The 24,063-nt window shown below is 39.1% G+C and overlaps 1 protein-coding gene across 5 annotated transcripts in view; it reads left to right on the forward strand.

Annotated features, from left to right (window-relative positions):
• Nucleotides 1–1,552: 1,552 nt before the first annotated feature.
• PCMTD1 (protein-L-isoaspartate (D-aspartate) O-methyltransferase domain containing 1) overlaps nt 1,553–24,063 on the forward strand; it is a 68,307-nt gene continuing 45,796 nt past the window's right edge. Inside the window, exons 1-2 of one of the 5 annotated variants that reach the window (XM_077876963.1) lie at nt 8,481–8,565; nt 9,280–9,389. The gene's annotated coding sequence lies outside the window, so the exon portion shown is untranslated. Of the gene's footprint in view, nt 1,684–2,346; nt 2,499–8,480; nt 8,566–9,279; nt 9,390–19,823; nt 20,003–24,063 lie in introns of those variants that run through there. The other 4 variants (XM_077876962.1, XM_077876967.1, XM_077876964.1 and 1 more) reach the window with 4 other exon arrangements.

Raw genomic sequence — 24,063 nt, forward strand, 5'->3', positions numbered from 1 at the left:
TTTCTATTTAATTTGCTTATGGTAAGATAGATATTTTCATGTGCTAAAATTTCTGCTTGGAATAGCAGAAAACTAATCCCGTAAGACCGTTATATGATCCCGCCACAGTTAGAGTGCCCTGGAACCAGGCCAAGTGCCAAAAAGTCTGTGACCAAGGGCTCTAATCCAGAAGGCAAGTGAAGAGAGATTTTGCAGTTAGGAGCAACACGTCCACTGTGCTTGCATTCGTATTTCACATAACACTTTATTAAAATAACGCTAGGTTGTTGGATTGCTGGCTGACCACTTTAGCAGCAACTTGCTCATTTGCAAAACTCTTAAATTGCAATGTCAGCTTTGACCTTGACAGCATGTTCTTTCATGAACGTATTATTCATCCAATTTTGCAGACCATCAGCTATGGTGGGAAATAGTAACCTGGCATCAAGGATGTCTTATTCATTTTATTTCAAAAAACATTTTATTTATTTGAGAGTGAGCACGCACAAGCGGGGGAGCAGCAGGCCAACCCCGCCCCCGCTCCAGCAGGGAGCTCAATGCACAGGGCTCAGCCCAGGACCCTGGGATCTGAGCTCAGAGGGAAGCGGATGCTTAGCCGGGCAGCACCGCCAGGCGCCCCTCGGAGGTCCTGTCCCAGGTGACCCATCAACGCCTGGAGCCTACGACCAGTGACACATCTGAAAATCCAGCCCGAGCAGAATTGCGACGATGCGAGCCTCCTCGTGGGCGGCGGCGCGCGCACTGACAGACTCAGTAAAAAGGCAGAACACGGGCACAAACACGGTCGTGCCCAGGAGAAGACGCACTGGATTTCCGTGCAGTAAAGCTCGCTCAGGAGGGTGACCGGCTCGTTCGCCGCGCAGGTCGGTGCGGGCACGTCCCGCTCGGCCGACCCCTCCTCGCCCTCCAGAACCTCCGGAGACGGCTGCGAGGTGTCCGGGCAGGCCCCGAGACGCGGGCCAGCCCACACCCTCGCCGGGCCTGTGACGAGCCACGGGCAAGCCCCGCGCCGAGGCGGGCCGAGGACGCCCCGGGCGGCCGCGCTCCCACCGGAGACCCCGAGGCCCCTGCGCGCTGAGCGGACGCGTCAGAGCGCACGGCCGCGGCGAGATCGTGGCCGCGCCCCACAGAGGCCCCCGGGCGGCGACCCCGCAGGGAACACCTCGAGGGCGCTCCGACGCCTTCGCCGCCCTGGCCCGGATCGCGGCGGCAGAGCAAGGCCTCTCCGGGGAAGACGCCACCGCCCGCCCGGCCCCGCCCCGCCGCCGCGCGCCCCACCCCCGTGACGGGGCTGCGCGCAGAGGCCCTCCCTGTTCTCGCGGGATCTCTCCCAACGCAGTCCGCCCCGAGCCTCCTCGAGACCTCGCGTGGTTTGGGGTGGGGGCGGAGCGGTCCCCGTGGGGGAGGAGCGGCCCCCGGAGCGGCCCCCGCGCCCTCTGCTCTCCGCGCAGGCCCAGGTTCCCGACGCCTCTCGGGGCTGCACCGTCGGGCTTCCCCCGCCGCGGGTCCGGGCCCCGCCCTCCTCTGGGCTGCGGCGGCGGCGTCGGCGTCGGCGTCGGCGTCGGCGTCGGCCGCGGCGCTGTTGTGGCGGGGGGGGGGCGGCGGGCGGCCGAGGAGCCCGCGGAGTCCTAGCGCCGGTCCTGCGTGCGGCTGCGGCGGGCCGGACCGAGCGCCTCGCCGCAGGTAACGCTGCCGCCGTGGCCTCGGGGTGGTGTGGGTCGGCGTGTCCCGCGTGCTGGGGTTAGGCTGGGCGCGGGGGCGCGGGGGCGCGGGGGGCGCGGGGTCGGCGTAGAGGGCGGGGGGCGCGGGGCCGGGCGATTGTGGGGGCTCGGGGGTCCCGGGCGTGACCGGGCTGGGGGGCCCGGCTCCGCCGCGCTGCGGACCGCAGACCGCCCGGGCCCGCCGGGCCTGCTCGGTGCCACCCCGGGACTTGGTGGTGGTGTTTTGATTCGGAAGGAAGAGGATCCACCGACGAGGGCTCGGGGCGCCGCGGGCTGCGGCTGCGGCTGCGGCTGGGGCTGCGGCTGGGGCTGGGGCTGGGGGTGGCCGACGCGGCGGGGGCGGGGGCGGGGGCGGGCGCTGCGCTGGTCGCTCGCCGAGTCTGCGGGAGCGCTCGCGGCTGCTCCGGGAGGTGCCTCCTCGGGGTCCTTCGGCCGCGGGAGCGATTCTGCAGGTCCAGGGCTTTTCTTTCTGGACTTCCAGGGCTGCGTGCGTGCGTGTCTTCTTTTTTAAAAGAGGAGAGATCATAGTAATGTGTCTTGAAAGTACACATGAGGAGAATTCGGGTGCGGAGGAGAAAGTACAGAACTACCGGTGGTTCTCTGCTCCCGGTTGTTTTTTTAATTACGAAAGTCCTACGTGCTCTTTAAGAAAAAACCGAAGCCGCCAAACAATGAGGCCGTCTGCCCCCCCCCCCGCCCCCCGGTTCTCCTCGCTCTGCCCCCGGGGTGACCAGTCCCCAAGGGTGCTGCTTAGCCCCTCAGAACTTTTCCAGGCGTGTGAGTATGTTTTAAAGACAAAATTGGGATCGTATATAGTGTATACTTTTTTTATTGACAAAGGATACTCACAGATCATTCTCTCCTGCTGTTACGTACCTCATTCTTTTTAAAAGCTACATAGCTGTGTTTTTTATTGCAGAACATTGTCTCCAGGTTTTCTATGATCTTTTAACTCTTATTAAATAGCTTTTAAGAAGGGCTACAAGGTATTATTTTGAAACATTATGTGGCAAAACTTTCAGATTGTTTAAGGCCAGATGGGGATACTTACATATTAGGCAAGTTAAGTAACATGTTTACACAGGGTTTATGGTAGCTGCAGGAGGCTTGGATGACTTCATAAAGCAGCTTACTAAAATAGTTTATTATTTGTTTTTTGGTGAGTGCATTTTTCAGGGTAAATTTAAATTCCATCTGGTCAGTTGAAAACAAATTCAATTCCTTAAACACGAACCTGCTCATGTCTGAAGATAAGGTAAAAGGGAGAAAGCCAGTGGCCTACAAGTGTGTATTTCAGAAAGACTACGAAACAAAAGCAAACCTCAGAACAGCCAGAGACTAAATATTTTGATAGTAGACTATAGGGAGTAAGCTGTAAGTGAAAGGATGATATCATACTGCTTACTATTAAGTAAGTCAGAAAGCTAGGGAATAGGGATTTTGTATTTCTGTGTGCAGAAGAGCTGGAGGCTTTGTTGATCTAATCGCTGGCATGTATTTATTAAAAATGTACTGTGTGTTCATCTTGTTAGCTTCCAGGGAAAACAACTGAGTAAGATAATCTCAAAGAAGTCTGGTTCTAAACATATATAGCCTGAAATCTTAGGCCCAATTGTGTAATTATTTGGGGAACCGTGTTTAAAAGCATATGTAATATCTGTGGCATTTTAGTTATAGTTACTGGTAATAATATGCTTTTTCTTAGTTATTTCTAAACATGGGTGGCATTCTCTCCAATCTAAGGATCAATAAACAGACGCTCTTAGGGATTAATTCAACTGCTCAAGATCTCCTCACCTTTTTAGTGGTGGTGGCTACATTAGACTTAGGGCTAAGCCAAAAACCCGTGTTTTCTGCTCTGCTGTTGATCTTAATACCCCCCCCCCCTTTTTTTTTTGGCTTGGAAGTGTTCCTTACAAAATAGAGAATTGAATATAATCATATGCATTGAAAAATAATCAAAGTGTGAAACTTTGGTATCTTCTTGAATGAAGTTTTTGTGCTGTATTAAAACATTCCTTGATCTGGTGTCACTAACCAAGAAGAATTGGGATTTGATACCATGGCAAATTTGGATACTATAGTAAATTGTAACTCTTACAGGTGCTTTTATTCCTTACAAACTTGGATAATCTCATTTCATTTAACATTTTTATGAACCCAGTTGTACTATTTGTAAACTAATGTGATAAAAAGAATATAAAAAGGGCCCTAGAAAGATTGAAGTGTGCTTATTTCATTTTTAGTATTTTAGTCTCTTAAAAATGCATCATGACAATTAATGAAGTATAGTATAGTTCCTAATATTATGGTCTGTTAATCTTTTAGTTTTCCAACATATGTGACAGCTATGTATTTTAAAGATATAGGGCAAATGCTGAAGTTAATAATGTATGAACAGTTCTAATAGGTATTTGAGAAGAAACCCACATATAGGAAAATATTTGAGCTTTCATTTCTTGGTAATTGTTTACGGTGGTAACTGGATTCACATCTAAATGACATGTCTGCTTTTGATTATCTCTTGGACAACTTAACATTGAATGTGGGTGGGCTTTATAGTTGTGGGATACAAAAATGTTTCAGCATCAGAAAGAAGTGTAGGCTTTGGTAAGATCTATTGACTTTTCAGCTGTTTGAGGGTGGGGAATCCAATACTGTGTGTGTCTCTTTTCAAAAATTGGTAAGAGATATTATTGCTGATGGGTAGAAATAGAAAGTTTATTTTGCAGTTTAGCCTGCAAGTCTTTTTTGGGGACATATATTCGTGTATAGCCAAAAATCAAGAAACCATGTAGGTCTTATTAATGATAACAAATGTTAGGTAGGATCCAGAGTTTAAAATCTAGTTGAGTTTTAAAAACTAGTTGTTTAAGACAACTATTGTGGAATTACAAAGAGGACTATTGTTCCCTGGTGGTTCTATTTTGAGGGAGAGACTAGCTAAGATGAAAGGGAAGCCAAAATAGAGGGATAAAACCTAAGAATTGGCTGTCTTAAGTAGACAGAGGGTGGGGGGTTTGGGTTTCCTCAAATAGTAGATAATCAAGGCAGTCAAATGTGTGGATGAATGTCAAGATGAGGACTTAAAAGTTATACTTCGAGCTTTGAGCTACTGGAAAAATATCTAATTATAATTATACTGTGTTAGCTGTGTCCTGCTGGGGGTTGAATCAGAATAATTAACACTTTTCAGTAACTTGTGGGCTCTTAAAAGCCTATAATAATCATATCATCATAAGTCCATGTAGAATTTATTATGAGCCATGGGATATGAAGTGTTGTCAAGGCCTTGTCTTCTCTTGAACTTGCATAAGCCAGCACCTCAGACTTGTACATTCTTGTGGCTTTGTTCATTTTCTCATCTCACTCATAAACGAGGGTTAACTTTAGATTGAGTTTGCACTTCTTTTTAGAGTTGTGTTTTTTCCTTTCTAGTCCTACGCACACCCATGGTTTCCACTGTTCATTCCCTCTGCTCTTGAACCTCCAGTTCTTTTTTTTTTTTTTTTTTTTAAGATTTTATTTATTTATTTATTCGAGAGAGAGAGAGAGAGAGAGAGGCAGAGACACAGGCAGAGGGAGAAGCAGGCTCCATGTAGGGAGCCCAACGTAGGACTCAATCCCAGGTCTCCAGGATCACACCGTGGGCTGAAGGCAGCGCCACCTGGGCTGCCCTTGAAGCTCCAGTTCTGCATCACCAGCTTCATTATCTTTCCTAAGCTTCAGACTTGCCTTTTGTTGTTCTCCTTGATAAACTTTGTAAGTAATGGTCGTTTTGTGACCTTGAATCCGTAGGTTCAGAATTAAACTGTTTCCTCTCCAAACTTAATTCTTCAGTCATTTTTTTTGTTTATATTAATGATCTTAACATTTTCTTAGTCATCTAGTCTTAAAATCAAAGGTCACGTTTGATTCATCACTTTCCCTTTTTCTCAGAAATTCTTTGTCATTGTGTTGCATTATGGTTCAGGAATCAAGTTCTCCTGCTGCTTTTCCATTTTCCTAGCAACAAAATACTTTTAATCCCTTTGTCTCAATTGCCATTAATAAGAGACATCCCTAATCTCTAGGTTTTGCCATTCATCATGCATACTGCTGTCAAATTAATTGACCTAAAGGCAGTTCTTTTTTTTTTTTTTTTAACCTAAAGGCAGTTCTGATCATATTTTCCCAGCGTGACCGAAGCAAACAGAACAAAAAAACACTTACTGAAATATCTTATGTCAGCCTTTGTGCTAAATGCTTTGTTCTCATCTGGTCCTCATAAGTTTTATATTGTAGATACTACTTTCCCAGTCTACAGACGAAGAAATTGATATTTTATGAGCCTGGAGGGTTGCTAGTAGGTAGAAGAGCTGGAATTCTGAGTTCTTGACCACCATGCCTCCACTGAGTGACTCCTGATCAACTCTAGAATGAAGTTCGTATTCCTCGGTATTGCCTTTCAAAATTAATTATTTGACCTCTGTGCTCTTTTTAAAATTTGATTCTTGTTTTATTCAAACTTGTGTTTACATTCTTTCTAGATGTAAACTTTTGGTTTCTTCTGCATCTCCACTTGTAATTTTCTCCCTTTCCTATCTCTGCCTTCTGAAGTCCTTCAAATAAAAGGCTAGTTCATATACTGTGTTTCCCTAGAGCCCCCTCTTCTCTATCTTCACAGTGATTAAAGTCTACTCTTACTTGTGCAGTTACTTCTTGATAACATTTTATTCTGAAATTGTTTTTGAGTACTCTAACAGTTGTAATTGAATTATAAAATGCCTGAAAGGAGAAACCATGTCTTATTGTTGTTATCTCCCACTGAATGCTCATATGTGTGAACAAATAGGAAAATGATTTCTAGTCAGCTGCTCCTTTCATGGCATTTAAGTAGTAGTTGATTTTAGTTGCTAGATGACACATACAGTAGTTCACTGTAGTTTTTAATTGTGTATATATGTAACAAAACCAGATTGTCTTGTAGGCTATCTAATGAGTTTTTTATTTTCAGATTGATTACTAGGTAATTTTGAAAAGTTTATTTTAAATGCTTTTTTTTTCTTCCCTATATTCACATGTCTGTGTTATTGTATATAAAACTCTTAAGGTTAATGATTTGGTGTGTGAATTCTTTTCCATGTTGTTGAATTAGACACATTTTCAAATAAACTGCAATGTTATAATTCTTTGGCCTCAGTTTCTTCTATACTTATATGGATATGAAAGGTAGAATAAAACTTTCCCTATACTGCAGTGTCATTTTCTGCTTTATGGTGATACCAGGAATCTCCAGCTATGTGATTAGCAGAAATGCCCTCACACAGATTACACATAACTCTTTGCTTCCTAAAGAATTCATGTGAAATTTCAGACTATTTGGATCCATCAAGGTTAATGGTTATCATGTAGAGTTTTATGATTTTGTATTTCTCTTATGTCTGTCTTTGTGTCCCATATGTGTTAGAGTCTAACAACTTAAGTAATTATTGCTTTATTAAATAAAAATGCTTGCTGTTAGAAATTGATAAGGTAAGATATTTTGGTGATGCTGTTGGGGCAGTCATTGGGGTTTCTTTTGGAATGCTAAATGTATGATTATAAAGAAGTGAGGTTGATTTTCAAGGTCATCAATTTGTTGTTCTGCCTGCTCTCAACTTTGAAGTATTAGCAGCATCACAAATACTCTAAAGATAAAAGTTTTAAGCAAGTTTAAAATCATTGATTTTAAAATTAGGTAATATAGTCACATGGTTCAAATTTTAAACCTAGAAAAATTTTATAAATTGGAAATGTCTCCCCTTCAGCCTCCTACTTTCCCTATGAGGAGGTAGCCATTCATCTCTGGAATGTTATAAAAGAAACTATTAATTTACTGTATGCAAGTAAATATGAATACTTTTTCTTTCTGCTTACATAAAGATAAGGCACACTGCACACAGTTTTTCACTTGCATTTTGCACTTAATTTATCACTAATATTCCATGTTACATGGTAGTAAAAAGATTCATTCTTTAAATTTTTTTTGCAGCCTCAAAGTGTTTGCTATATATAGCTTACATATATAGATTGTATATATAATAATTTAACTGTATTTTCTATTGGTGGGTGTTTAGATGATTTTCAGTTTTTTTTTTTTTTTACTGTTCTATCTATCACAGCAACACTTTGAGGGAAGAGAAATAAAAAGTAGCAACTCTTTCCCTGTAGCAGAAAATAAAGCTTGAAAGCTGAAATGATTATATTTTCTGGCCTGGATAATTAATAGCTAAGTGAATGGAGAATCATGCAAAAATGCTTGCTGGAATTCATAGCTGACTATTGAATTGGAAGGGTAGGGATGGCAGTGCTGATGGGTAGCTTCTTTCATGACCAGTTGTTTGCTATGGGCAAAGGTCAGCCCTGGATGTGTTTAGAAATTTGCTTCTGAGAACTAGTTCTTGATATCTGTCTGGAAACTGGTCTCTGGGAATGTGGCCTCTCATAATATATTTAATATAATAAAGCTGTTCAGGGGATGAACTAAATTTGTTGTATCATCTCAAAGGAAATATCATGGCCTACAATGCACTATATTTTATGTGGTCATTAATTTTTTATTGTATTATTGTATGTTCAAAGATAAGATTTGAATACCGAAATGCATTTCCTTCTTCAGCAAGTCCCCCTCCACATCTGTTCCTCAGGGGGTGCTTGGGTAATGGTTTTTTAATAGTGTGGTGTGAATCCTTTCAGACTTTTACATATAAACAGAAATAACATATTCATGCCTTTTAGGATTGTCATTGGGGATTCTGGTAAGGATGATGAAAGTCTGAATTGAATGGAATAACAAGTGAATAAAATGATCACCAGATACAAGGTAAATAGTGAATGCCCTTTGATTATTTCAGAACAAGGATGCTGTAAATACAGAGTATTATTGTGTAAAGTTTAGCAGCTACTGAGGTTCTATAGCTGCTCCATCAGGTTACTCCTGACAAGTCATTTAAGGTTGTGCAACCTGTGCCTTTTTTTTTTTTTTTTTCTTAAGTAGTACTATATGGCTTACTGAAGAGTGATGTGTTTTCTTTGTCATTTTCCAGTCTTTCTGTTCTAGATTTATGATTTATTTTTCTGATTGGCATTAGAAAATTGGTTTTTAGAGATTTGATATGTCATTTCTTTTTGTGATGTAGTGTAAATATTTTAGATGATACTTGATATGGGTTAGATTTTTTAAACAGTAGTTCATTTGCATCTATGATTCTTTTGGTCACAACATGCATGTTATTAGTAACTGTAGAAATAATAAGTAAAGGGTTATCTGATTTTGCTTTTTTCCTTCATACAATAACAGTAGGAATTCACTATAGAAAAATTAGAAAATGTGAATAAACAAGCAAAGGATTGTCATGAATGTTACTGCCCAGGGATGGTATATCCTGTAGTTCATTTTAAGAGACTTGCTTCCTTTTATTATTCATTAGTGCCCTCTGTTGTACAGAGCATTATTAAAATCAAATCCTGTTTCTAAATGTCTTAACATTTGTTGGCTAGTATGTCTTTCCATTCATTTTTTGTGATGCACTGAAAGCATTTACCTGCAGGACAGTCTGTTTTTAAAAGGATGCTGCTCCCTCTTGAGGCCAATCTGGAATCATACTGCATTAAAGTTTGAGAATTTTGAATCTGCTACAAATCTTGGTAGGTACCAACAGCTAAAAAAGCTATGTACTATTGTGTACAGGGTCTTACTCATGCTGCACTGAATTTTTGTAAGTGCTCAGAATGAATATGCATAATTACTTCCCGCGTTTCTAAAAGTAAGGTCAGGATTTAAGCAGTACTGAGCCCCAAGCAGTTTTTAAGCTTCAAGTTTATATGTAAGCACAATTTTTTCCAGTGATGTAAAATATTAGAAATACTGAATGTTTTTTGCAGTACTGTTTTCAGGGGTTATTAAGACTGAGCATATATTTTCTAAGAGAAAATGGATTGCACAGCTTAATAACCAGACCAAAAGGTTGATGGTTTTATTTGTTGCAGTGTTTCCAGTTGCTATTTCAAATGGAATTTCAGGGTCTTCAAAAGATTCTTTTACAGTTAGTCTGTAGTGTAGCTATTATTGGTTTAGTTAGAGGACTTTAGTTGTCTTAAGAATGTGACTATGCATCATATACAAGAGAAAATGAATTCCGAGTTCTGTCAAGGGATGAGAAGATATCTCTGTACTGATTATCCTTGTGATCTCCTATTTCCTTTCCTGTATCTTGTGGGAAAAATAGGATAGGTGAGGATGGATTTGGGTTGCACATTTAAGTTGGGTTTGTTTGATTCTCTGTGGAGCAGTACTCTGCTAGAGACAGAGGGCAAATACAATTTGAGTAGTGTAGTAGGCAAGTAATGCCCCTTCCCCTGCAAAGATGTTCATGTTTTAATCCTTGGAATCTGAATATGTTGCTATATAGCAAAGGGGAATTAGGGTTGCTGATTCTCTGGCTTTAAGTTAGGAAGACTATTCTGGATTTTCCTGATGGGCCTAGTGTAGTCATGGGCTTCCTTAAAAGTGGAAGGAGGAGGCAAGGTGAGGAGAACTCAGCCTGATGTTGCTGGCTTTTCAAGATGGAGGAAAGGATCATGAGCCAAAGAAGTAAATGGGACATTATACAGTGGAAAATGAAAGAGAACAAACCCTGTTAAAGCTTCCAGGAAAGAATGCATGCAGCCTTGCTGACACCTTCATCTCAGCCCAGTGAGACCTGTGTCAGACTTCTCACCTCTAGAACTGTAGTATAGTGACCTTGTTTCGGTTTAAGCTATTAGTGCTTGTGGTGATTTGTTATAGCAAAGATAGAAAACTAATATAGGTAAATATATTGAGATCTATTTGATCCCTTAGGGAAATGATTGCTAAGCAAACCCTTCCCCTGACAAAATACTAAGATGACACTTATAAAACTGACAAAACTAGTGCTCCCGGTTTTAGATGGTGATTTCCTTGAACCTCTGCCTGGTGGGATCTCTTCTCATTTTTGCAGCTTCCTGGAGGCACCTCTGAATTTTTGGGGCTTGCATCCTTTCTTTAATGATGAAAGTGTTAGATTGGGCAGGTGATTCAAAATGGTATACAGGGTGCTATTGAAGTTGGGAGAACCACAGGTATTAAGATCAAATTGAAGTTAGTTACAGTAATCTAGCTAAAATTGATAACGATAGTGGCAAAATAGGATTTTCACTAAAGAGGAATATGAGTAATTGAAGAGCATGACTAGTTTGAGAGGTGGGCTATGTATAAGGTTTTGGGTTTGTATATAATTTGAAGTGATGACAGAAATCCTTTCCCCTGTGAAATTAATCTAGAGACCTATTAAATGCCCTGGGAAATCTGTGCTAAAGAGGAGGATGTTTTGAATCAGAGCAGGGGAAAGGAGAAATACATACCTGTCCTAAAATTCCTGAAGCAATTATGTTGGAGAAAGGCAGAAACAAAATTAACAGCTATGACATTGTTTTTTTCTGACAGACAAGAAGCTGGGATCCTTGTCAGTTTGCTATGTGGAGTCTTTCCTGTTGGGAGGCAAGAGTTTTGTACTTGAAATTGTATATATACTTTCTTCTTAGTAGGAAAGAAAGACTATTCCTGTGCATTCACTGTAAATACACATAAATGAATTTCTACCCTAGGCTCACCAGCTATAAAACATGTTTAGAGACATTACAGTAAAGTAGTAGGATAAGAGAAGTTACCATAAGTTACTATTTTTGAAAATATTTTTGTTCCTCCCAAACATAGATAGCTTCCAACCCAGCACACCTTAAAATGAAAAAAATACCTTATAGAGACATAAGGCTCTCTTTCTGGCAATTACCTCTCTTCTTTGGGGCACAGTATATTGCAATTGTAGTACAGTAGCAAAGTAGGTGTGGCTTATGTAGTGTCATTTACTATTGATTTCCAAAATTGTTTTCTGCTAAAGGAGTGAATACAACACTTTTGTTGAATTTTTTAGTGCCTGCTTATATTTTTAGTTTTCCCTCTATGTTCCTCCAACTCTGGGGCTGTTTTTTTTTTTTTTTTTTTTTTCCTCCAAGAAATATGTTTTGATGCTTTTTTTTTCTATCATTCTGAAATGCCACTAAACAAGAAAAAGTAACCTTTACCATTGCTTATTTCTCACATTTGTTCCAAGAATTTTACTTTGCTGTTAACTTGCTCCTTTATTCCTTTGTGGGTTTCTATTTTTAGTTTGCCTACCATACCTACATGAAATTTAATGAGTTTTTCGTGGTTTTATTTTGTCCTTCTCCAGGTATTCTAATAATCATTGAAGTCTACAAAGGGGAAATAGGGCCTCAGAAAGATCTTGTGCTTCACTTAACAAGCTCATGTTTAGGCTGATTCCCAGTAGAAGAGGCCACTAAGCCACCCTCCTGCCTAAAAGTTTGACAGTTATGGATTTCCTGAGCAGCAATTTAAGATGGCAGAATGGACAGCTGCTGCCCTCACTTGGTTCTCTAATGTTCCTCTGTGATCAGGATGGACAGCTTCATAGCACAGAAAACCTACTGATGGCATTTTGCCATGAATCTAAGATAAAACATACTCAAATACTTAGAAGTTTTTAAAAAAACAAAACAAAACCCTAGACTGTTTTCAGGATATAGCAGGTTAAGTCAAATCCAAGAGATTGTGGATGTTTTGGCTGGCAAAGCATCAGGATCTATTGTATTCACATTCATTTTCTTGCCTGTGTGCTTGTTCTTCATTCCCTCACTGACCTGTCATCTTAATGGTTTTCAGGACTGTATCAGTATAGTCCAAACAGGAAGGAAAAAACCACACAGGGTAGTATGAACAGGGAAAGTTTAATGTAAAGAAATGTTAACAGTAACAAGATTGGCTAGTAAGTAAAGAGAATTCTAAGGAATATGGAAATAGGGTGCCTGGGTGGGCTTAGTCCGTTAAGTATCCCAGTCTTGATTTCAGCTCTGGTCATGATTTTAGGTTTGTGAGATGGAACCCACCTTGGGCTCTGTGCTTAGCATGGAGTCTCCTTAGGACTCTCTCTCTCTCACCCCTCCTCACCACTCCTGTGTGTGCGCATGCCCTCTCTGTCTCTCTCTCAAATAACATCTTAAAAAAAATATATGAAAAGAGATATAAAGATTAGTCTCTCCCCCTAAGAGCCATGATTAAGCACCTAAGGAACAGACCCACCCAAAGCTGAGACCTGGACCTTGTTGAGAGGATGTGTGGCTCACTGGATGACAAGGAAGTTGCTATGGTACATCCTTAATGGAATTTGCCAGAAATCTGCTTTCTGGGTACCAGGGAAAGATGTTCACAGAGAGGTGTTTTACTAGAGGCTGTCTTCTACAGACCACCCAAGGAAGGGTGCTGGGGTAGTCTTCTGGCTCTTGTGCACTGTGGGAGTGTGTTGGTGGAGAACCCCTAAGCACTCCAGGAGCCTACCAAGCAGTGCACTAGACCTAGGAGCAAAGCTCTTTTCTCAGGCAGTGTCTCTCTGGCACCATCTGCTCATGCTGTGGCCGAACATTACCCATCAGTAGGAATTGATACAGGAAGTAGATTTTTTTCCTGTTTTTTTAATTGAATAAATTTTGATGTATTAATACAGTATAAATTTAATATATATGATGTGTTACTTTGATAGATTCATATCTTGTAATCCTTTGTAGCAATATTTATCATATAATTACAGTACAATATTGTCTATATTATATTGTCCATTAGGTCTCTGACTTATTGCTCGTTGCAAGTTTATACTCTTAAACACCATCAGTCTTATCCCCCTACTCCCCATGCCCTGGTAACCATCATTTACTCTCTGGAATTAGAATATTTTTGATTTGTACGTACTTTCTCCCTGCTGTAATCAGGGCAATGAACAGCTGTTGCTCTTAAAACCTATCTCCATTGCTTTTGCTCCTTCGCTATTCTAAACCTTTCTCCCAGCTAAAATGATGGTAGACTCCTTTTGACTTAAAGGCCAGTTGCTATTTTTATATTTTGTTCCTGGTCAGCTGATCTTGACTATTTCTTGCTGGCCTCCTCTATTCTCACATTTAAATATCAAAATGGAGTCATAGTCCCTGGACCAAATATTTAAGCATGGCTTATTTCTTTTTGCTACACTAACTTGAAAGTTAGCAGCTCTGTCTACTCCTTTAGAAAGGGCTCTATGCTTCTTCCCTGTCTTATTTTAACAACATGAAGGTTTTGTTGTGTGGTTTAAAAACAGTAGACAGGCATGAGTTATCTCAGAAAAGGTGTCACTTTTGGAGCTTTTTTTTTTTATGATGTTTTGGAAAGAAACCAACCAAGACTCAGAAGCCTTGAATTCTGTCAGTATGACCTTGAATAGGTAGTTTTGCCCCATGTGTGACAGGATGAACTGGATAATTTTATTTTTTTTACAATTTATTATTTTTCTTGCTTTTCACAAATATCAAAATGCTGTATTTTGGGTTTGTATGCACAGATAACTATATGGATTATGCCTTCACCCTCATGGATTACAAACTTTAAAAATTTAAAGTTCTGGAATGAGTTTTCAAATGTCAGCAATATGTAGGTATCCCTCACTTTCTGAGAGGTCTCATTGTGCCACTTGGCTTTTTACAAAAGACCAGCGTTAGTACCTATTCTCATGAACTGAAATCTGTATTTTCACTTTTAGAAAATGAGCCATTACTGTATTAATTAATGTAGGTCTTTGTTAAAGCTAAGTGGCATTGGAAGGCAGGGGGAGTACCTTTTGCTTTATGCCGTTTTGGCTTAGGAAGGTTTTCATAGCAACATTCTACCTTCCCAGGATAGCCTGGGAAATCTATAATTTGTTTTTGATTCATTTTATTCTACTCATTTTATTGCGACTGCCACAGTACTTCAACCATAAAGAGTTAAGATGCCAAAACTCTTGTAACCTATGTTAGTTAGGTCTGTACCTCATAGGAATGATTTAGAAAATGTAATATACATGACTAGGTTCCTTTCAGGTTGACTTTCTGAACACATTTGTAAGATCTCTTGGGCACTTTACTAACCTTTGTGTAACTCTGCATACTCACAGTATATGTGAAATTATTTAAAATATTTCACCTCTTGTGAAATTTATTATGGTTTCTCATTGCGTTAATAATTCAGAAGAAAGTTTGTTGGATTCCCTTGCTCTCTCCCCACCCTTCATGTTTGTCTATCTCTTTGTGGCTGTCTGTCTTTTCCTAGGAATAGTAACGTCCCCACTTTCCATCATGAGGACATTAAAATATCAACTTTTCCACCTTTATTAAAGACTCAGGATTCACTACCGCAGTACTCTCTGCTCCTCAGCTTACCCATATATTCATTACTTCAGTCTGTTAAAAATTACTCATATGTTTAAATTCTTTTTAATATTTTTGATTATCATAGATTTATCAGTTTCTGGCAATTCCTTGCTAAATTGCTTTCATTTTGAACTCCTGAAACACCCTGTTTATTTATTTATTTTTTAAACTATAGTATCAACTAAATTTTAAGTTCTCTTAAGACTTTTTTCTCTTCTCCAATGAAATATGCCCCAAAGCAGACTACAGTAATATGCAGTGGAGTATATAACTTGTCTAATACAGATATATCTGCCCTTTTTTTCCATATCTTATTACTGGGAAACTAAGCAAAATTGTTCATCATTGTGGGCAGGGGGACTTGAATTATGTCTTCTCTTTTATAAGCTCACCAATCTCAGAGGCAGAACAGCCTTTGGGGTCTGTGTAACTCAAGTATTGGTCTCACCCTTTTTTTTCATTAAATGAATATCATGCCAAAGGTATTTTATTCATTTAGTCTCTTTCATCATTTACTGATCATTTCCATGATACCAGGCCCTCTGCTTAAGTGATAGAAATAAAGTGAGTAGCATGTAGAGCTTTCTCTTGAAAAGGCCACAGTCAAGTGGACCAGAAACAAAATAATAACTTTCCAGAACAGGTACACTCAAGGTGTTTAAAAGCACTAAAGAAAGACATTGTTGTGGGCTGAATATTTGTGTCCCTAAAAAATTTACACATTTAAACCCTAACCTGTAGTGTAGTTGTATTTGGAGATGGGGCCTCTAAGGAAGTAATTAAGGTGAGGTCAAAAGGGTTGAGCTCTGCTCCTGTAGGATTAATATCTTTATAAGAGGAGACTCCAGAGTTTGTTCTCTCTTTGACCACATGGGAAGGAAAGGCTGTATGAGGTCACAGTGAGAAAGTAGCTGTCTACAAACCAGGAAGAGAGTCCTCACCAGAAATTGACCATGTTGATACTTTGATCTGGTTTTTCTAGCCTCCATTAACAATGAGAACATTTCTGTTGCTTAAGCCACCTAGTCTGTGGTATTTTGTTGTGATAACCTTAGCTGACTAATAGGCACCTGAGTGTTTTGAAGATGGACTTAGAGAAGATTTCTAGGTTGAGGGATTTCTACTTCTAGAATGATTGAGAGATGATTGGTAAAACACTTATTAATGGAGCACTAGGCTGCCAATAAATGTAGTAGTTATTTACTAAGGTACTTACATTCTAATAATGGACAATATCAAATCTGTTGAGTTTCAAAGGCTGAACACTCTGCCTCTGAATGTGTGTACAGACACAGGCATATTTGTAATACTCTTGTCCAGTGGCATGGAGTTAAGGTGACAGTCTAGGAAGTTGAGGCTTTCGTCTCATGACCTGTTTGTAGAAGGTGAAGTATGACCATCTGTTAGGTTAGGAAGATTCATCTTGACCAGTGGTGTTAGTAATAATGAATTTGCTGTGGGGAATGGGAGCCAGAGTGACTGAAGACCCAGAGGTATTGCTAGGTGCTATTGAAAATCCATTTAGGGTTGAAGACTGTAACTGGTAACGGTTCCGTGGTACCAATCCAAGCTGGTGGACTTTTTTCTTCAGTAACACTCTATGGTATAAATCACTCCACAGAGGAGAGATTATTGGATTGGTGTGAAGTCAGGTGTTTGTAAGAGGGGTGAGGCAGAAAGCTAAAATAAGGGGTGAAAATAATTGAGACTAATGGAGTGAAGCCATGTTAATGGGACCTATTTGGTTTGGGAAGAAAGTGATCCTGAGAGATGTCAACAAATTATGGCCCACGAGCTAAATCTGGCCTACTGCTTTTTTTTTTTTTTTTTTTTTTTTAAGATTTTATTTATTTATTCATGAGAGAGACACAGAGAGAGGCAGACACATAGGCAGAGGGAGAAGCAGGCTCCTCTCAGGGAGCCCGATATGGGACTCAATCCTGGGACTGGGATCATGCCCTGAGCCAAAGGCAGATGCTCAACCGCTGAGCCACCCAGGCATCCCCCTGTTTTTGAATAGTCTGGGAACTAAGGATAGTGTTTTCATTTTTAAATGGTTGAAAAAAAAATTAAAAATAGTATGCAAAAATTGTATATAATTCAAATTTCAGTGTTCATAAATTAAAAAATTGGAATATAGCCATGCTTTTTATTTATATTTTGTTGTGGTTGCATTTGTTCTTCTAGGCACAGAATTCAGGAGTTGTTAACAGAAACAAAAGTCTGCAAATTCTAAAGTATTTACTGTTTCGTCTTTTGTAGAAAATCTTTGCTGTAGCACTAGTGATACTGAAGATTAATGGTAGTGGTAGAAAAAGAACGGGCAAACTAGATGTAGGATGTGATTGTGGAATAAAATAAGGATACAGAGGTTAGAGAGCCTCAGAGTTTAAGGCGTTGTGATGGTTGTTACTTCTGGGGCTTGAATAGTTGTCGAAAATGCCCAGGATGCTTGTGAGAGCTGGGAGCATAGAAGACTGCAGCAGAGATGTAGAGTCCCTGCTACCAATGAAAGAGTGGGAACCCGAGTAGGGACCAGAATAGGGAATAGGGAAATTACTAATAATAAGAAAATGTAGTAAATAAAAATGCAAAACATATTTTCCTATACATATTTTCAAGAAAAGTTTGGGCTTTTTTTGAATTATTGTCTAAGGCATTCATAAGCAAGGAAAAGTAAATATATGTATTTTCTGTAGCTTTGTATTTTATATGCATGTGTGTATATGTATATATGTATGTGCATATACTCACATGTGGGGTGTGTGTGTGTGTGTGTGTGTGTGTATGTATGTATATATAGTTTTCCAAGTCAATTAATGATTCTCTGAATTACAAGGTATGTCCCCAAGATCTTTCCCTTCTTTGGTTTCCCTCAGAAACACTATAGTACTTTACATATATATTATTATTAGATATAGATATTTATGCATTTGATAAATGTTTCTTGGAATGGGAACATGTTCTTTTGTGAGAGAATGAAGTAGGCCTGTGTTAATAGAAACAGGTAACACCTATTGAGTTCGTGGTATGTGACCAGTTTATATGACATTATCTTGGATACTTCTCACATGAGTGTTGTGAGGTAATTATTGTTATTAATAGTAACATAGCTAGAATGTATAGAATTAGGGTTCCAATCTAGAACCCTCACTATATTATATGATCTTTTAAGTACAATTTTTACTTACATTGAAAAACATTCTATTAAAATATAACTCAGTGAATCTGCAACTTGATATGAAATCATTATAATTTGATATACTAGTATTCAATCTACAAATAATCTTTCTAAGGGTAGTAAATGAGTAAAGTAAAATTGTTATATTCCTTTTTTTTTTTTTTTAAGATTTTATTTATTTATTCATGAGAGACACAGAGAGAAAGGGAGGCAGAGACACAGGCAGAGGGAGAAGCAGGCTCCATGGAAGGAGCCTGACGTGGGACTTGATTCTGGGTCTCCAGGATCACACCCTGGGCTGAAAGCGGCACTAAACTGCTGAGCCACCCGGGCTGCCCAAAATTGTTATATTCCTATTAATATAAATTCTGTTTAATTCAGATCAGAATTTTACATGCTTAATGTTATAATTTACCACTATAACCTGTGTGGATTCAGTCTAGATAATATTTAATGCATTGTTATATAATCATTGTCTAGAGATTGATAATAATTAATAAGCTTTCCTGTGAAGAAAGTGATAGCTTCAAGTATGAAAAAAAATGATCTTACCTATCTGACTTTATTATTATGTTTTCTGTGGGTTTCAATTGGGCATTTTTTTTCCTTACAGTCTCCCAACAATTTGTCAGAGTCAGGTTTTAGTTAGTAATAATGCTTACTATTAAATATTGAAATTAAATAGAAAATTTAATTCTTTTTAAGAAGCATTATGCTCACTTAATTTTAAGAAATCTAAAAGGAGTAAATTAAGGGGTTCCTGGGTGTCTCAGTCAGTTAAGCTTCAGTCTTCTGCTCAGGTCGTAATCCGGGTCCTGGGATCCAGTCTTGCATTGAAGCTGGGGGCAGGGAGCCTGCTTCTCCCCCTCCGTCTTCCTCCCCCCCCCCCCCCCCCCCGCTCTGTCTTTCTCAAATAAATCTTTTTAAAAATAAAAGGAGTAAATTAGGTCTTTTTGGCCTTATATGTTCTAATGTTTGAACAGATTATCTCTTATATAAGATTATTATGACTTGCAAAACTGGGGTTTCTTTCTATCTTATATGATCTTGGACAAGTCACCTGCTATAGCTCAATTCTTTATTTGTGAAATGAAGTGAGCTCTTTTGCAACTCTTACCTCTTTTGCAACTCTTACCTCCAAGAAAGCTCCTTAGTTTTAATTTAGCTTCTGCAGTGTGGTCTCTGAATCCTCCATGCTTATCATAGTTTCTGAGGCATAAATATGTGATCAGGTTTTGTTAATTGAATGAAGAAATCAAGTGGAAGTCCTTTTATGCAGAACTTAGAATATCTAAGTGTAAGGCAATACTAATTGCTTTGAGTAACTTTTTGTTGAGAGACTTTTGGTATTTTAATGTATACTGTTAATAAACATACTCACTTATGAGGACACAGTTTGACGATCAATCTAATTGATATGAAATATTCCCTTACATTATTAAAAAACTGCAGTTGTGAACTTATAGCCAAATTAAAAGTAATTTTTAAACATTTTTTTTTTTGAAAATACACGAACCATTTAAGAGACTGATTTCATGAACAAAGACTGTCTACTGAACTGTACTGAAGCCATTCTTTGACTTCTATATCCTCAGTGTCTCTGGGTCCTACTCAGCTTGCTGAACCAGTGGTAAAGAACTTGTTAAATGAAGCCTGGAGGGAGATACTGAGCTCTAGTTTAACAAGCTTTCACAGCATTTTGGTTATTCAGTTTGCATGGTGTTCTCCAAATGAGTTTTATTGATACAAAGAACTACTGATGACGGATTAATCATTTAAAGTTAAGGTGAGCTTCCTAGCACTTATTGAGAGTCTATAGTATAATGGTGATAATCTTATGATTACAGTTTGTTTTATTTTATCTTATTTTAAAGATTATATTTATTTATTTGAGAGAGAGTGAGAGAGCTTATGAGTCACAGTGGGAAGGGATAGAGGGAGAAGCGGAATCCCCGCTGAGCAGAGAGCCTGATGCAGGGTTCTGTCCCAGGACCCTGTGATCATGACCTGAGCTGAGGACAGACGCTTAACTGACTTAGCCACCCAGGCATCCCTTATTACAATTTATTTTTAAGAACTTCTTAAACTTCCTCTGGATCATGAGTAAAAAGTAGGGATAGTTATTTGTCCCAATAAATGAAGCGAAGGTATTAGTATCAAATGTGGTGTATTTGTCATAGAGTCTCAGACCTACATTTCTGGTTGCTGTATTTTCTTATTTATGATAACATGAATATGGTAGTAGTGTATGCCATTAGATCTATGAATAAGACTGAAATATCTCTGTATTAAATGGGAAATCTAGAACAAACAATTTTCTCAATTGGTTTTCTTCATTTGCATGATGCAGGTAATACCACCTGTCCTGTGTAGATACCTTGGGGAAGTTAATAAAATTTTATGAGTTTGTTGAAGCACTGAAAAATTAAGAATGATATATAACTAGGTATTTTATTCTATATAGTTTTTGCTGCCTATCTATAGATAAAATGATCATCATGCACTTTGGAAAGATACCACTTTATATGGCAAAAAAACTTTATAGTTAACCTATATACATTCTTTATCTTTGTATAGTAAAGACATTTTTAAGGTTTTTACAGATGCCATCAAGAAAATTTTATTTAGTGATGGTATCATCCAGAAGAAGAAAACCAAAGCCAGAAAAGATAACCATTTCCTCAGTCATATGGTGTGACAAGGCCAGTCTTTGTATTCCATGGTATGATAACATGCAGAAAGAATATCTTCGGTGTGAGCTCACATTTTGGTTTATTATATACTAGTAGAATGGAACAGATACAGATCATCCGAATACCCAAATTGTGGAATTTTGCTTTGGAATATTGTTTTATTTTTATTTGAATATTTTTCTTGTGAACTCAAAATTTTTCAGATGAAATAAGCCTAACTTTAAAAGCCTGACCTTAAGGCACCAAAAATGTGTATGCTTTTCTCTCATGCTTCTTTATTGATCTCATTACTTCCTAAGAACATTGTTACTTAACGGACTAAAACCAGAAAGCTTATTTGTCATTTTCGTATTCTACTTCAGACTTTTTCTGAGTTACGTACACAAGGTAAACAACTCTTCTGTTTGAAGGGGTTTTCTAGGCTGTAGCTTCTATAAGGAATGTTTTTTTAAGTGTTAAGGATGATTATTAGAGCACTTCTTATATTTCTTGAAAAACTGGAGATGTTAAGCAATAATCCTAAAATCTGAGGCAGTTATTTTCTGATGATTTTGTTACCTCAGAGATACATGAAACTTTGCATATTGAGGGCATTTGTGTTATACAGATATGATTGTGTTTAGGAATACAGACACATGATTGTGTAGTGATACAGGTTTGAAGAGATCATATACTCAGAACTTTAAGTAAAAGGAGTGGAGGGGACATTGGAGGTACATGAAATGCTGTAACTTCCAAAATGATGAAATTTCAGCTTGAATTGCCTCATCTTGTCCTTTAAAAATGTTTTATATTCTTCCATCCCCTTATATCCTATACCTTGAACTCCCATAGAGCTACTTCCTACTGTTTCTCCATCTTGTTTGAGTTTATGTTGGTCTTCCCTGCCCCAGGAAAGGAGAATAGGAAATTAAAAGAATGAAGGGGAAAGTGGAGAGAGAGAAAAGGCATAGAAGCAAAACTGGAATAGAATTGAGAATATGACCGAAAAGCCTACATCTATGAACATAGGCATCTTAAAACTTGCCAAATATCAAAATATAGAGCCTCTTTGTTTCCAAGAACTTTCTTTTGTTACTTGAAACTATTTGTAGTAGTGAATTGAAAGATTGGGGAGCAGATAGTCTTTTTCTTAAGACAGTGGTTTATCAGCTGTCTGATCAGATGAAGATTCCAGAGTTCAAGGGATTATAAAGGAAAAATATACTTTCACTTTGCTGCAGCTGTTACATATGTTCACATTTCAAAGGATGCCCTAGAGTAGAAAGCCAGAAGTTACTCTGCCAGTATTTTATATTTAGTCACTATTTATTAAATGCTTGCACCTTTACAACTGTGAGGAATATTTTATTTTATTTTATTTTTTTAAATATTTTTTTCTTTATTTATTTATGATAGTCACAGAGAGAGAGAGAGAGAGGCAGAGACACAGGCAGAGGGAGAAGCAGGCTCCATGCACCGGGAGCCCCACGTGGGATTCGATCCCAGGTCTCCAGGATCACGCCCTGGGCCAAAGGCAGGCGCCAAACCGCTGCGCCACCCAGGGATCCCTTTATTTATTTATTTATTTTTTTAAGGAATATTTTAAATATATGATTTTATCTTCATTTTATGTTATCTTTATTATTATTGAGTTTACAGTTTGGACAGAAAACATGTGTTAAAACCAAACAAAATTATATAGGACAGGTAATTTTTGCTAATTTATGTGACGAATGCTCCATTAGAGAAAATTAGCACAAGTGGAAATTAGCTAGTAACTACCAGAGAGAGGTTCAGTACCTGATTGCTGCCTGAGTACAGAGGGCAGCTGGTCCTAATTTTGGCCTCTTCACCTAGTTTGTGGCCCAGAGTGTGACAGAAGGCACTGCATTATTTTTTGGGGGGGTTTGTTTTGTTTTTACATTAACCTCTCTCAATAAACTTATATATGAATGAGTGTATTTTTCTTCTCTCTTCTGTATATATTGTGCTTTGGTTTTTCTTCTTTTTTTTTTTTTTTGAGATTTTATTTATTTATTCATGAGAGACAGAGGCAGAGACATAGGTAGAGGGAGAAGCAGGCTCCTTGCAAGGAGCCTGATGTGGGAGTCAATCCCAGAACCCCAGGATCATGTCCTGGGCCCGAAGGCAGACACTCAACCACTGAGCCACCCAGGTGTCCCTGGTTTTTCTTCTTGATACCTCTAACTTGAAGATTTACATTTTCATTCTGTGGTTTTGTATTAAGGAGGTCATTAGGTGATCACTAGATTTCAGAACTGATGCTTTTTTGTTTTCCCTTTCTGGTCTTTTGTTTAAGAATGAACATTTTGAATGTGTCTTTTTGGGCCTTGGATGTGAAAGAAAGTGAATTATTTATTGGACATGTGTATGTTAGAAGCTTTATGTGCAGTGCACTATGCACTGTTTATGAATTTATGATGTGGTTATTATTTTTCCCATTTTATAGACAAAGAACCTGAAGATCACAGGTTAAATAATTTGCCTGAGGTTGCAGTCAGTACATGACATCAGAGGCCTTATTTCCACTATTCCATTCTTCTTTTGGAACTGAGAGTACTAAAAGGGAGAAAAGACGAAATGAGAGGTTGAGAGAGACGGCGAGAGATCTGAATCTTTCTGGACAAGGGGACAAAAACTCTACTTTTGAATTATGGGCTAGGAGCCTCTTTGCAAATTGTTCTGTTTCAGGAGGATTTTATGGCTTGCCAAACTGGATTTGAGTTGTGGCTCAGCTACTCATGAGCTCTGAGTTTGTCTTGTGGTCTCTCTGAACTTTGGTCTCCTCATTAGTAAAATGAAGTTAGTGTTTCTTCATAGAGTTTTGGTGAAGAAATAGAACCCAGTGCCTATATGTAGTAGAGACAGGAAATTGCATGTATGTGTTATCACTAGTAAGAAAATAAAAAATAAAAAAATAATAACATTGGCACATGAATAGTGTTGGAGGAAAAACTCTTTCTTCTAACCCTTCTAGGCTCTTTGGCCAGTCTGATAGTCATGTTAACATAACGACAGATATATGTATGGGAGCCCCACAAAGACAGTGAGACCCAAGGATAAGCTGGGCAGTTGAGGCTTACATGCCATCAGGAGCTAAGGAGTAGGATAGGCACCTGGAATGTCGCAGGGGAGGAGATGATTCACAGGA

This window comes from Canis aureus, chromosome 28 (genome assembly GCF_053574225.1).
Source record: "Canis aureus isolate CA01 chromosome 28, VMU_Caureus_v.1.0, whole genome shotgun sequence".
Lineage (NCBI taxonomy): Eukaryota > Metazoa > Chordata > Mammalia > Carnivora > Canidae > Canis > Canis aureus.